This window comes from Homalodisca vitripennis, chromosome 7 (genome assembly GCF_021130785.1).
Source record: "Homalodisca vitripennis isolate AUS2020 chromosome 7, UT_GWSS_2.1, whole genome shotgun sequence".
NCBI lineage: Eukaryota > Metazoa > Arthropoda > Insecta > Hemiptera > Cicadellidae > Homalodisca > Homalodisca vitripennis.
The window spans coordinates 122,902,858-122,917,295 of record NC_060213.1 but is presented as its reverse complement, the minus strand read 5'-3'; positions in this window follow the sequence as shown (position 1 = coordinate 122,917,295).

Sequence of the window (14,438 nt, the reverse complement as noted above, 5' to 3'; positions counted from 1 at the left end):
TCGATGTGATGATACCCCAATAAATCAATTAATGCTGAATAACTATACATTCGTTTATGTTATTTTCTGGATGCTAATAATCAGATCTGTATTAAGTTATACGTTGTACCATTTTTTTCTTCACAAACTAGCGCAAAGTACTCACTAGTCTCTGTACATCACGGTATATTCTATTGCCATTTATAAGGTGCAGTGGGTAAGGCGCGGCGGCGGTTATCGCGAGATAACCGAATCAAGCAATGTCGAGCGTGGCTGCTGCTTGGATGTGTTGCCGCTGAGAGATCCTGTCCTTGCAAGCAGCCCGCCTACCCGCCCATTGGTGGTGGTTCGGAAGTCACCTTTATGCCGTCAGTCCCTACGTTAAGTTTCAGAGAGGGCTTTTTAGCCCTAACGTCGCCGGGTGACATAAGGCATTAATTTACTTGTATTGCTAAATGAAAAGGTGATTGGCTACAAGAATATGTTATTTGTTTATGAATTTCCAATTTAATTTCATAATGATTGAGTGCTACCAAAACAATGACATGCTAGTTCTGTCTTTCAGAGAATGAAAAATTCCATTTAAAACCTGTAAGAAAAATAAACAGTTGGAGCAATTAAAACTTGCTCCGACGCTGTCGCTACTGCCAGCTTCCCAGTTCAGACTCCAATTTTAATCTCTAATCTCGGCTTCAATGGAGCCTGATTGCGCCGTCTTGTATTCCTTGAGAGCGAGAGCAAACTGTTGTCAACATTTTAATTAGATTTTGGTACTGGAGATAATTGAGTTTGGCTAGCTTTGAAGTGTTCACTTTATTTAGGGTTGGAGTGTATCGAACCAATCTTCGTACAAGACGAGTCATCCAAGTAAACTTTGGTTGATTTCGTCGGAGCACTTCGTTTCTGACTGATTCGGTGATTCACTTAACATAAAAAAGATAATAAACACTGGTATATTGGAGGCCTTTTATTGTAAATTACTAACTTATTTTTGTGAGCTATTAAAATTTTTAGTTTTTAATTACTATTATAAAATTCCAAAAGTTTGCTTTTATTATTTTAAAATCCACTAGGAGTGTTTTTGGAATTGATATGTCTAATAAGTCCACACCTTTATTTTTTACTAAGAGAGTGACGATGAAATAACTAAATGGTAACCAAAAACTAGCATTATTAATAATTTTACTTTATGTATTTTTGTTAATAAATCTGATCAAAATATAATACCAAGAGGATATAAGTTCAACAAAACCACCTAACCGATAAATTCCAAAGCGTATCTGGAATTGTCAATAGTATTTACCACAAAACCAGGTAGTTACTAGGAAAGCTACGCAGAAGAAAACTTCAAAACTGCATAGAATTGTAATTGATATTAGATGAAAGGTACAATGTGTGTTAGAGTGAGCCATCCTAAGTATACAATTGTGAAGGAATTTCAACTTACGAATGTCAGAAACAAAAAAATTAAGTATTTTTTGGATTACACAGAAAGTTTTCAACCAAAAAGTCTGAATAGAAACATACAAGTTTCTTTGTTCTCAAAAACAAAAGATCGATTGCTTTAGGACACAGTCGCAGTTCAGAGATTTTATAAGCAAAAGATCGGGATCTGTAAAAGCGCATAAAGAACATAGAATACTCAGAACATAAAACATATTATACGAGAGTCTATTGCCTTAGGAATTCAACTATTTTATAAATTTGATCTCATAATAGAACAACCGGAAGTTTGGAGGACCTAAATCAATAGCAATCTAAAACAAGGGAATCAAACCCTTAGCGTGTAAAACGGCATCGAGTATGAAGGGACGTATTGTAAATATTCTGGGTATTTTAAAAAATAATCAATTTGAACTTGGAACAGTCTAGATATGATAAGGGATGAGGCCGTTATGGTATATGACCTTCAACCTTCAATCCAGAAGAACTAAAAAAAATAAGTGAAAAAAGGTCGTGATGAGACTATGACCAGAAATAACAAAATAATGTTACTATGAATATTGAATATACATAGGTATATAAAGTACGGCCTCTAAAGAAAAAATATATAAACTAAACCATCGTATTTTTATTTAATCACTAAGTTTTTTTACCTCACAACGTCTTTATATCTTTCTCACTGTTCGTCTACTTCATCTCCCTTGTTTCGAACCATCTTATGTATCCCATTAATCACAAAAATCCCTCATCTCTGTCAAACCATATTTCTCACCAAACACACATCCTCTTTAAACACATATCCTTCCCCATCTTTCAATTACCACTATTTTTCTTCATCTACGCCTTGTTTCTTGCTACCCCTACACTTCCTACCAATGCACTCCTTTCTATCTCACTCCACTAAATTATTTTTAGGCAATTCCACCAATCCTAATTAATTATGAAAAAAGAATTCGGTTTTATACATTGAAAATATAGATATTACCTCTCATTTTGAAACATTTAAACTGAAACATTGTATTGGACTAAAACATTATTTTCAATTTTGTATACGGAAACATATTTTAATGTTATACTCGAGTATATACCAGTATATATTTGGCATACTCACCAGAAATCGTTTATTATAATTTGATTATTTGTTTTCAAATTTGGAGCACTAAAATATTTAGATTGTGACCCTAAACTGTAAATTGCACTAAATTTTACATTTCATATTTCTATTCTAATATATACGTTCTAAGGTTTAAGTTGGCGTCCATTCGGTAGTATATTCGTTCCCTATTGAACTTCTACGGGAATGATCCAATGACTAGGTTTAATGGGATTTAAAACACTGCAGTTTTCATTTGTATAATGCCTCAGGAAATTTTACGAAATAACCATGAGGTTATTATCATTTTACATTGTTGCCATTTTTACATGTATGGGTAGTTACTAAACCTTACCAACATATGTTGTAAAATAGATTATCATCAGCTATCGTAAATAAATACAGGAATATTGTATTTCATCAATGTGTTGCAAATCATATGTAAATCAAGCAGACAGTATATAGCCATAGTCACGCCGTCATATTGGTGGTCAGCAATGATATGGCAACACCGCGAGTGTCATAGGACTATTTTTGTGCGGGCTACTCTAGTATTTGCTCTGTTAGAGAGCTAATATTAATAATTTCATAGTATCGCGTCAACTGGAATGTTATAATTTTCCATTTAGAAATTGTAACTTTCCGAGAATGCACATAATTCAACATATAATAAATAAATATTACTTATTGTCGTATTGTATTGATATGCCTTACAAAAAGCGCACTGCCTTTGTAATAAATTTTAATCGCGATGTAAATCTTATTAAACTGTATTATATCTTACTTCAAAAATTACCTACATTGTTCTCAATGAATGGTGTAGTTAAAACAAACACAAAGTTTATTTGCTCATTAAACTAAACGTAATAAAAATGTCTTTACAGTCGAAAAATTAGTTTAGTAAATGAAGTAACAAATATTCTTACTGCTATAAAAATATATTTTCTGTCCAATTTTGTTCCCAATATTAAACCTTCTTCTACCCTAGTATTGGCTTTCTCTAATTTGCGGTATGTATAAAGGCTTTAAACACAATAACAGAGCATCCTGACGACTGTAAAGGGACATCAAAGCCCTCAGGAGAACTGTCCGTATGTTCCTAAAGTGACAATCACGAAATTGATGGGGGAGTCAGAAATTTTGTATGACTGTTTGTTTGTAAGAGAACGTACAGTTTAAGCTTTTCTTCATTTTGTTGGCTGAGTGCTAGCAAAGCTTATTACTCGAGGGTCTGGAAACATTTTATTTCTGTCTGTCTGTCCTCAAAATATCTCAGGAACAAATTTACATACAGGCTTGATATTTTGCAAGAAGCTGCATTTATAAATAGCCAATATCGAGTTAGATCATGGTCTTTGCCACTTCATGAGACTTGGATAAGCATTAGCAAAAGTTTTACCATAACGGATTTTTTCTTTTGGCTTTAAATTTTGCATGAAACCATTTCTACACAGAGACGAAGAGTTATTTGGTTTCCACGATTCATGCATGGAATTAGGCTTAGCGTCATTCCAGCCCCTCACTCATTAGGCTGGCATAATATCTTTTCTATCTGCGGGGGAACGTAAAAGTATTTTCTGTGCGTGTTTATGTCTTTTTGCAAGAAATTTTAAGAATGAAACGAGATATATACTTGAAAGTCTCCAAGTGACCTCAGTGAACACTATTACACAACACTTAGTGTGCTGTACTCCTACCTTGTAAAAAATATATATTTTATATTTTTACATCTCTAAATACTTTATAAATAAACAGCTTAGTCGTCTTATTTCACAAATTTGCAATATTAAAATTGAGTATAGTGATTTGCATGGTATAAACGTAAAGGGAATTTATTTTTTCTAAACTGAATCGCTTTATTTCCCATTGTAGCAAATGGTCACAGCATAATGTGAGGGATGAAATTAGATGCTGTGTAAGAGAATTCTTATAGCCTGAGTACGGTTCTGAGTCTTCTGAACTATCTTTAATTTAGTACAATTCGTGGAAAAAACAACTTTTTTAAGAACAAGTTAACTTTAAAAGAGGTATTATTAAACGCTTACAACAATTGAATATTAGGTACTATTACAATATTTAGGGGTTTCCTTTTGGTTTTATTACGGTACATGTACTGTTATACCAAAATATCATTTTTAGTTAAATTAATAAACCAAATTAACCTAAAATTATTTTTGATATTAAATTTAAATTTGAATTAATCAAATCTATAGTTTATTCCTTCAGATAACATTTCACTATATTAGACGCATAAGTACAGCAAAATACATGCTTAAATTCAGATAGAGCACACATTAATTGGATGTTTATTACTAGATTAATAAGAAATCATAGCTTTGAAAAACAATGTATAGTTAATAATAGTAAAAACAGAATTGAAAGAAAATTCTAAAAGGGTATTTTAACGTAAATAAACAATTTGTTTTTTACTAGATCTTAAAAGAGATTGTATGACTATGACAAAAACGATAACACTAAAACTGGACAGAAGCCCTCGGCTTACAAAGTCCTGTCATAAAGTTTAGTTTTCGTTAAAAATTCTTTGTCAGGAGATGTCGAAATAGGAAACGCCATCTCTAAGACAGTATATGCGGTGTAACAAAAATCTCCACTCAAAATTTAGACTATCTCTATTTGCGTACTGTCTGGATGTATTTTTTGAATATTTTCATAAACTGTACAGATAAAACACTGTACATACTAGTACATAACAGTAAATTCATTGTAATTTTAGTTCCTCTAGGTCCATGGACCAAAATCCTCAAGTTTCTTTAGAGAGTGTTGGTATAACCTTCATATAACTGAGGAATCCGTACACAATCTTAAGATATATTATCTCACATAGGCGTAAGGATGAACATCGTGTGGATGAAAGTAAGAATAGGTTTAAAGTGTAATTGTAAGTCTTAAAATTATTGTTTCCGACATAAAAATAGTACAATTCACCTATTTTTACGGTTTACTACTGTCCGGAATGCGGTTATTCATCCGAAAATATATTAAAATTATCACATCAGAAATATTTGTCTCTATATCCAGTTGTAATTGCCAAGAATTCATTTTGAAACAAAATGTATATATGCAAATAATTGTATGAGCATTTATATAGCAAGAAGATTATACTGCCTGATTAAAAAATGTTTTTCGTGACTGTTACGGCAATGGCATGTATTTGTGACTGCGTCTAGAAGACATTCTGCGTTGCCGTAGCATTGCTTCCATGTACGCACCGTAATATTATCCATCTTAACAAATATATTTGTGTTATTTTGTGAACTTTCTCACACAACAAAATAGAATATTTTATCGTATACACTAATATGCTATTATCCTGCTCTCCCTTAGAAATGTATTACATTCTAAAAATATAAATGACGACTTTACTGGGAACTCTTCCTGCTGGCGCGCGGGCGTGTGTGCGTGTTGCCTCTGTCGTTTTTAGACAATAATACAAACCGGAAGAAAGCTTTTAAAGGGCCCGCTTTATCCAAATATCAATTATCCGAGATAGGCATGGTCTCATCAACTTTTATAATCACGTCCCTAATGTATTTTTAGTAAAAAATAGTTACATATTTATTCTATAAACTTTAATTTAAATTAAATTTAAAATAACGTTCTTATTGGTTTAAAATTAGTTCAATTTTACTAATGAATTAATTACAAAAATTAATTAAGTACCTATCTACAACATGACACAAATATAATGATTTTACACAATATAGCTTATACAGAAATAAAATAAATCATTTTACAGATTCTTATGAATTTCCCATCTCTCAATACTATATATCATACGAGGAACTAATCTGAATCGATGATTTTCATAACCATCATTGAATGGACGTGGCTTTAGCGAGAGAATGTCAGATCTAATATAACCATTGTGTGGTTGCCACTGTTCAAACCCACATTTAATTAATGTGTTCTGCTAACCACTGTTTGGGGTATTCACTAGCTTTGTATAATGTGCTGTATAACGGTTGTATTACATTTTCTGACAAAACGTGTGGCTGTTGGCAAATCTCTTCCAAATGGTCACGTGATTTAGTTTGCAGCAACAATGAAATTTAACTACTCTAATTGCTTACAAAGGAAGTTTTTGGAAACATGTAAATCTAAAGACGTGAAAGAGTTTTCCCAGATTATTTATTTCTTCAGTGATTAATGTATTATTAAGGAAGCAAGCAGGTCCTTCTTAATGTGCCTGTCTCCATCTGGGTGTTCCTCTATCTGTTCATCTGTGCGATAACTCTTAAGTAGAAGGCCCCTACAGACTAGAAACAATGTAAATTGATCCCTCTTGACTGAAGGGAGGACTCTATTGACTAAGGCCTAAAAGGGCCAAAATGTTAAATTAAAGTCACTAATGCGGGAAAATGGTCAGTCAGTTTGGTATACGAAGTGTGTAACTTTATATGGGTCCTTCAACATTCCAGGGTATCAGTTTACTTTTGTAAGATAATTCACACTTTGAATAATATTAATTGAATACACTAATTTCGGCCACAGGCCACAGTATTAAAGCAGATTTCCTTTGAAAAAATGGGTTTGAAGATTGTGTTTTCAGTATTTTGTATGTTTCATCTTACCCTAGTAGTTGTGAACATACATTTAAAATATACATAAAGGGAACCAACATGCTCATTAAAGAATTTCAGCTACCCTACCAATCAAAATTAATAATTAATGTTCAGTCTCCTATTTAACACGATTAAAAGTATTTGACAAGGACTTTCAAAGGGAACAAGAATACATTTTTTAGTAAACCTCGCAATTTGAAATATATAAAATTGTTAAAACAAAATTAAGAAACCTAAAAAGCTTTTCTAAAAGGAATATTCTTAAAAAATGTAAAGATTGTAGCTCAATTTGTTCTACGGTAAAAATAGAGAATTTTTCCACCTCTCTGTAGGAGAAAACTCTTTCACCCTTACGCTAAAAAATAACAACACATTTTATGAAAAAGACTGAATGTTAAAGCATTAGAAAGGCATCGAGGGCTAAGTAAGGCAAGTTATCAACCCACTCTGCTGACAATGTACTTGCGCGGGAGGGGGAGGGGATTTGGAAAACATTAGTGGTTTCAATATCGCTCCGGGGATTTAATACGCTCCAAAGCAACTCCCGACTCTGCTGGATACTTCGTACAAAACTGATTAATGAATTTATCGGTCTGAGCAGTCTGCATCTGGGAGAAATATTTGTAGCATGTTTCAAGAATCCATCAATATTCCAAGGTAACAATATCAGTTGTATTATTCTACTTTGGTGTGGCTGTAATTATATAACATTTATTTCCTTACATAGATAAATAACAGTGAGAGGATAACAGGATTCTGGACATTTGCCATCGTTATGATTAGAAAATATATAACACAATGTTTCGAGGATTGGAATCTATCCTCTTTGTCAGGTGAGGGAGGTATTAGTACATACAAAAATAAAGAACAGAAAGAAGAAAACAAGGGAAAGAAAAGGTTTCAAACATACCCAAAAGCTGCTTGGAGTTTAGTCGAAGGATTGTCACTGCAGAGAATGCAAGTCCCGAGCACAAGTCACGAGTACGAGAAACACAATCACACATCACACCGGCACGGATGAAAGTGGTATACTCTTATTGTATGTGAAAGAGTAATGCTCTGTAGTGACAAAGCCTGGACTAAACTCCAAGCAGCTGTGTATTTTTTAAGCCTTTATATTCCCTTATATTTTTATTTTTATTCTTTGTTTTTGTATGAACTAATTTTGTATTTTCATTGCCTAGTTATTGACTGCTGGATGGTTCAGTAAAATATGCTATAAATGACAGGTTAGCTCATATCAGATGTTTATATAACGTTCTGTTTGCGTTTCGGTAAAGCTGCTATTCTACTTTCAAAGCATTTGGTAACGATAAACATGCGTGACGTTCTATGACGCGTAATGAAAGTTTTTTTTCTCCGTGCAAAACATACATCCACAGTTCGCCAAAGAAGTTGTCACTTCATAAAGGCTAGCCTGACATATAACTAGTAAACTACAATACTAAAATGAACACCTATGCGAGTTTAATTTGGTTTTAAATACTTTTACCTTTTGTCACAAATCAAATTTTGAGCACTTTTTCACCAATAACTATAAGCCAAAAGTAACTCAAAATTGTGTAGAATATTTTATTTTGTTATAGACTTATGGTGTCAGATTTGAATTGTAAATTTCAATTCGGCCCCTAATTGAGGTTTTACGAAAGTTCTAAAAGGGAATATTGAATCACTGGATTAATTCCATTTTTAATTTAATAGCACCATTAGTTGTTCAGTTGTATTATATTAATGTTCGTTTTTACGTACTGAACTAAAACTGAAAGGAAAACAAAATATTATGATGCTGCCAAATATTCATTTATAGTATAATACTAGGTATTCATAAAGTAGTATTAAATATTTATTTATCTAATTGTAATTTAAAATAGTCTACGATATTCGATGCCAGCCAGCTAAGGCTTTAGTTAAACTTATTGATGGTTCATGTTCTAAAAAGGGCTTTTTCTACGACAGTGCATTTTATTAATAACCATTATTAAGGAAAAAGGTCCAGACGCAGTACGCCTCACTACGATAGTCTATTTAACTATTTTTTATTATTAAAATATCTTAAATATAATCTATTTAAATCCTTCTATAAACTTAAATTATTAAAATTTATGTTCGAATATGCATTTTGCAATTTCAATAATCATAAAGAATTTAATTTCAATATAAATACGAAACAATGTATTAGATATTATTTTGGTATGATATAAAGGCATGTATTGTAATAGTAATTAATCAACACGGTAACCATTCAAAGGTGTTCTTAAATAAATAATTCAGGACATTTACTGAATTTGTTAAGCTTGTAAAGGGAGAAACTCTAGAGAAGGGTTGGCCGAAACTCTCCAGTGATTTTTTATCAGTCAGTGACAGCTGCCTTGTCTTCTTTAATTAACTCTCAGATAGAATCTTTGAGTACTTGATCAAGAGTCTATCCGACATGCCAGACATCTCTAGAGAAAACAGATCCGGTATTTTGTTTTATCTTCTCTTACAAAGCGGACGTTCAACACTGTAATAGGGTACACAAGAAAATTAATTATCTGTTTGTGTTCCTTCAATCGCGCTGAATTAACTTGTCCAAGCAATCAAAATCTGTTTCTGATTTAGGATACAGCACGTGTTTACATAGCATCATCATTAAAATGATACATATTAGAAGTTAATCAATAATCAGGCGTATTACAAAACCAGACATTCACACATGCACACACTAAAGTACTAGTCTCTTATTTAAAACGACATTGATTTCTATATTATTCCAACATTGGTTAAGCGAAATAACCAAGCACATAAAAGGCTGCGATAGGTCGATCTAAAGTGACTACTACTCCGAAAATAGTGGTGGAGAGGGGGTATTACTTAAAATAACTTGGAGTTTATCGGGCATGCTTATGAAAAGTACAATCAATTACTGAGTTATTATAGACTAAACTTTCTGAATATTTGTACCCCATCGCCGGTATAAACTGTATTTAGACGTATATGTATACAAATGAATGTTTGTCTGTATGTAATTTATAGACTCAGAAACTACTTGACCAATTATTATGAAAATTTGTATTTATATCTATGTTTCCTCATAGAAGGTTTACACGCTATGCCCATTGATGTAACTCGCCACCAGGCGACGCTGGAAAATATAAAAGTTATCAAAGCGCCTGCACATTATAAACTGCAGTGACGAGACAGATACGTATATTAAATAGCCAAACACTGTTTGAAGGCGCTAAGTTATTATGCATATTTGTCTTTAAAATAAATGTCCGGTTGAACCTAAAACTTGAGTGTTACACAACTTTCTAATAAAGTACATGTACGTGTGCAATGGCTATAAACATACCTTTTTGACAGATTTCCTTAATCGTGGCAACATGGTGAACTCTACAACGGTGTTGGAATTAATTATTCACTTAGACAAGACGTGCTCATACACAGGCAAAGCTTATGAAAAGCGTGCGAAAGTACGAGAAACAGCTAGTTCATTATAGGTTTGCTACCAAAATAGCGTTAATTTATTTCTAACTGAATTACACTCTAAATCTTGACTCTTTACGAGGAATCATTATAATCTATCCCTCATTGAAAATGAGACCGCACCTCCATAAAGGGATCTCGTATCAGAGATTGGGATAAGTAAGAAATCGAATAAAACCCATCTCCCGCACAGGACTTTGTCTTTTCTTCTTCAATGCAGCGTTGATAAAACACCTTCCAAATTTTTGTCCATTGACTCAAGTACATACAATACATGATTCTTTGTTGCTGAATATTATCGACCATTGGTAATAATGCATTGCTTTTAACGGGGTCACGGATTTTTTATAGTAATTTTGACAAAATTGCACTTTTCTCAGGGCTCATATATAATACAGACTTGATTTTTGTAAATTTTGAATGTAAGTTATGTATATTTAATATATATATTTTAACACAAATGTTCTAAAAAGTTACTTTCATAAATACACGTTTTTAATAGTAAAAAAACATGTTTGTATCAAATATTATTTAATGTACTTTATATTGTTATTTCCTACTGTTAAAGTATAGTGAAAATTATTATCTGTTAAATAACTGTATAGTCCTATGTTGATTAGTTCCTAAGAAAAGTGTAAAAAAAATAATGAACAAAAATAAAAATGTTCAGTTTTTGGGAAAAAACGCGTTTAAATTAACAATAGTCAGCAGTTCGTCCATATCACTCTTGAATATCTATATAAAAATATTTATAAAAATTAAGTAATTTTTTTCTTAAAAAAACCTAAAACTATTCCATTTAGATAACACTATTATAGATAGATCTGTACTATTACATTACTTCAGAAAGAAAATGTTTTTTATTACAAATTTTATCCGTGCAAGCTCTCTTGTTTTCCAGCATTTATAAACATTTGTAAATTTAAAATAGATAAATTTAATGAAAAATAAAGAAATACTAATGATTGCTATGAACATTTAAAAGAATTTTCCAGTAATAATTGAATTCTATTTAATTTAAACATAGTGAAAATAATCTAGTACGCACCCATTAAGGTATTTCATTTCACAATTAAATATTTCAACTCCAACAGTTTAAAAGTATACAATCGTTAAAAATGAACAAAACCAGTATATATCTGTTATATTTATAAATATTACTTTATGTAAGCGGCGTAACTCTTATTTTACACTAAATCGGTTACTCAATCTTTAACATTTATTACACGGTTTGATTTTCCTCACAAGAGTACATTTACTGAGGCCTAAAGCTTAAAGTGAATAAAGACAAATTAGACTACGGTAAGTACAGAAACAACAACATGGCAGTAAATGAAACTTGGCAAGTGGAGGTTCAACAATATGTTTCACTCTCTCAACTTTCTCTGTTGAGAAACTTACACACAAGACAAGGGGTGTCGTATACTAACACAAGTTTCTCTTGCATTGTGTCGTATATTAGACATTCTATTACGCACAATTTTCTCCAACACAACTGAGTCACGCCTCTTCTTTGTTTAAAGTTTGTTATTGGTGATAGAAGGTTTGAACTGACAACAAAACTTCGGATATTTGTCACCGTTATATGTGACAAAAGGTATAACACAACGTTTCGAGGAATAGAATCTAAGGTCTTCGTCAGGTGGGGGGTATGAATCACGCTATGGACAGCCAATTTTGATACAAAAAAGTTTAAAAACAAACGAAACTTGAATTAATTGCCATAATTATGGGGAAGACATGCTCAAATATTATATAAAGTGAATTTGTACCCAACTCAACAATGTATTATCTGAACGTAAAGTTATGAAAATTTAACTAACCTGCACAGTAAATTGAGTAAAAAGCGTGAAATTGTTATAAGTAAAGTTACTAGAGTCTATAGAATGTTTTCCGCCAATCAATATTTCTGTTATGCATAAAGGTCTAAAAAACATACGCTTCTTGTGAATTGTGGATTGTATATATGATATATCTATGTTAAGAAACCTGTGCATTAAAACATATTACAACATTAAGACAGCTGTACAATAATAGGAATTTCAAGATAACATTACTGTAAATCCTAATTACACGATGACATAACAATTTTATGATAATTTTGTATTATAACTATGGTGAATATGTAAACATGTACATATGTTTATGTACATGATGTATATAAACATGAATATGTTTATGTACATCATAAATCTATAATGTAAAGATAAGCATACATACATGGTACATAACAACTATTACATAAAAGGTCATGCAACTATTTATTTTGATTTTGGTATTCATGTATAAATTACAAATATGCATGTTAAAGAAAATCTTTTACTACCCAGAGATAACCTAGAGAATGTCAGTGAAATCTTTCACTGCTACACAATACTCGAAGTCAAAATAAGCAATAAACAAGATATCGTGGTTGTGTATTTATATCTAACATTTCCTAAATTTATGTTCGATTTTCCAAATGAATCACTAAAATATCTAGCATTTAAAGTATAATATTGGGTAACCGATTTCTTAGTTTAATTAATAGATATTGTTTGGCAACCGATTCCTTTGGGAACTTGTTCTTTTGCAAAATGGTTACTCAGTGACTGTTACAGTCTTTGGTTTACAGGTGTTGGAACGAGTTAGTAAAGTGAAGTATAATGTTTTGTGAAAGTTATCGCATAAAGAACATTTCCCAGTCATACGTTTATGGAAATAACATTATTTGTAGTTTTGTAAAACAAGGTACGCCACACGCGTTGATTGACAGGCTTCACTGAGGTTGAAAGAAAAATGTCAAATCTATAGCTAATTTCATTCACAAGATGTACCAGAGACAATCAAACAGAATGGAAACTAAGACATTCTCGATAGCCAAACGAGAAATAATGTCAACCCACTGTGTCTGCCTTCAATGACCCTCAGCCAAATTTTATGATGGACATGCACTATCATCAAATTCAATGTTGCCCATATAAAATAAAGTCCATAGTTCGTAAGACAGATAGAAATGAAATATTCCATTCACTAGAGTATTAGGTTTTGCTGTCACTCAGCGAATAAAAAGACTAGATATATACGATTTAGAATAAATTCGTATGATAACTGAAAAGTAATTGCACCAGTGTATTAATGGTAATAATTTCAATATTTGAACACAAAAGTCTTCCAGTAACACAGATCACAGCGCCAGCCTTCGGTCAGACCTATAATTACCATTTACTGGATATAAGCCAACTAGCGAGTTCTGTTGACTCGTCCTAGTATTAAGAGCAGTGTGGGGGCTATTTTTTAATGATCTTTTAGTTTGTTATTGCAAATCCGTAAAAATTCTTGAACATTCTATTGCAATAGAATATCAAGCTTTTTAAATTAAAAAAGTCTATTGATTTACATTCCTCACGAATTCAGGGTGATATAGGATTATCGATTCTATCCTGTTATAGATTTGTTTTTGAAATAAATCGATATGAGAGAGTATCGAAGGATTAGGCAGAATACAATGAATAAGTCTCACAGTTGGACAAAAACAGACGAAATGACCTTCATGGGAAGAACTCTTTAAGTCCATAATTCCTTGGCTTCTTCCTTGGACCAATATATACTTCAAGTATCTAGGACATTTCTATCGAGGGTTTTTGCACGGATTGCAGGACAGTGAAATGGACACAGTGACTGCATTTTGACTCCAAGACCCCATAACTGATCGAGTTCTTTGTTGGGCCAACAGAAATCTTTGTTCCAAGTTTCAACACTGGAGGACCTTTCTAGAGCCCGCACGAATGGGTGAACGGACGGAAAAAGACATAATTTCAACAAGGTAATCCAAACCAATTATGGAATACGCAATAACTCTCCAGATAAGAAGTGAAAGGATCTTCTTCGAA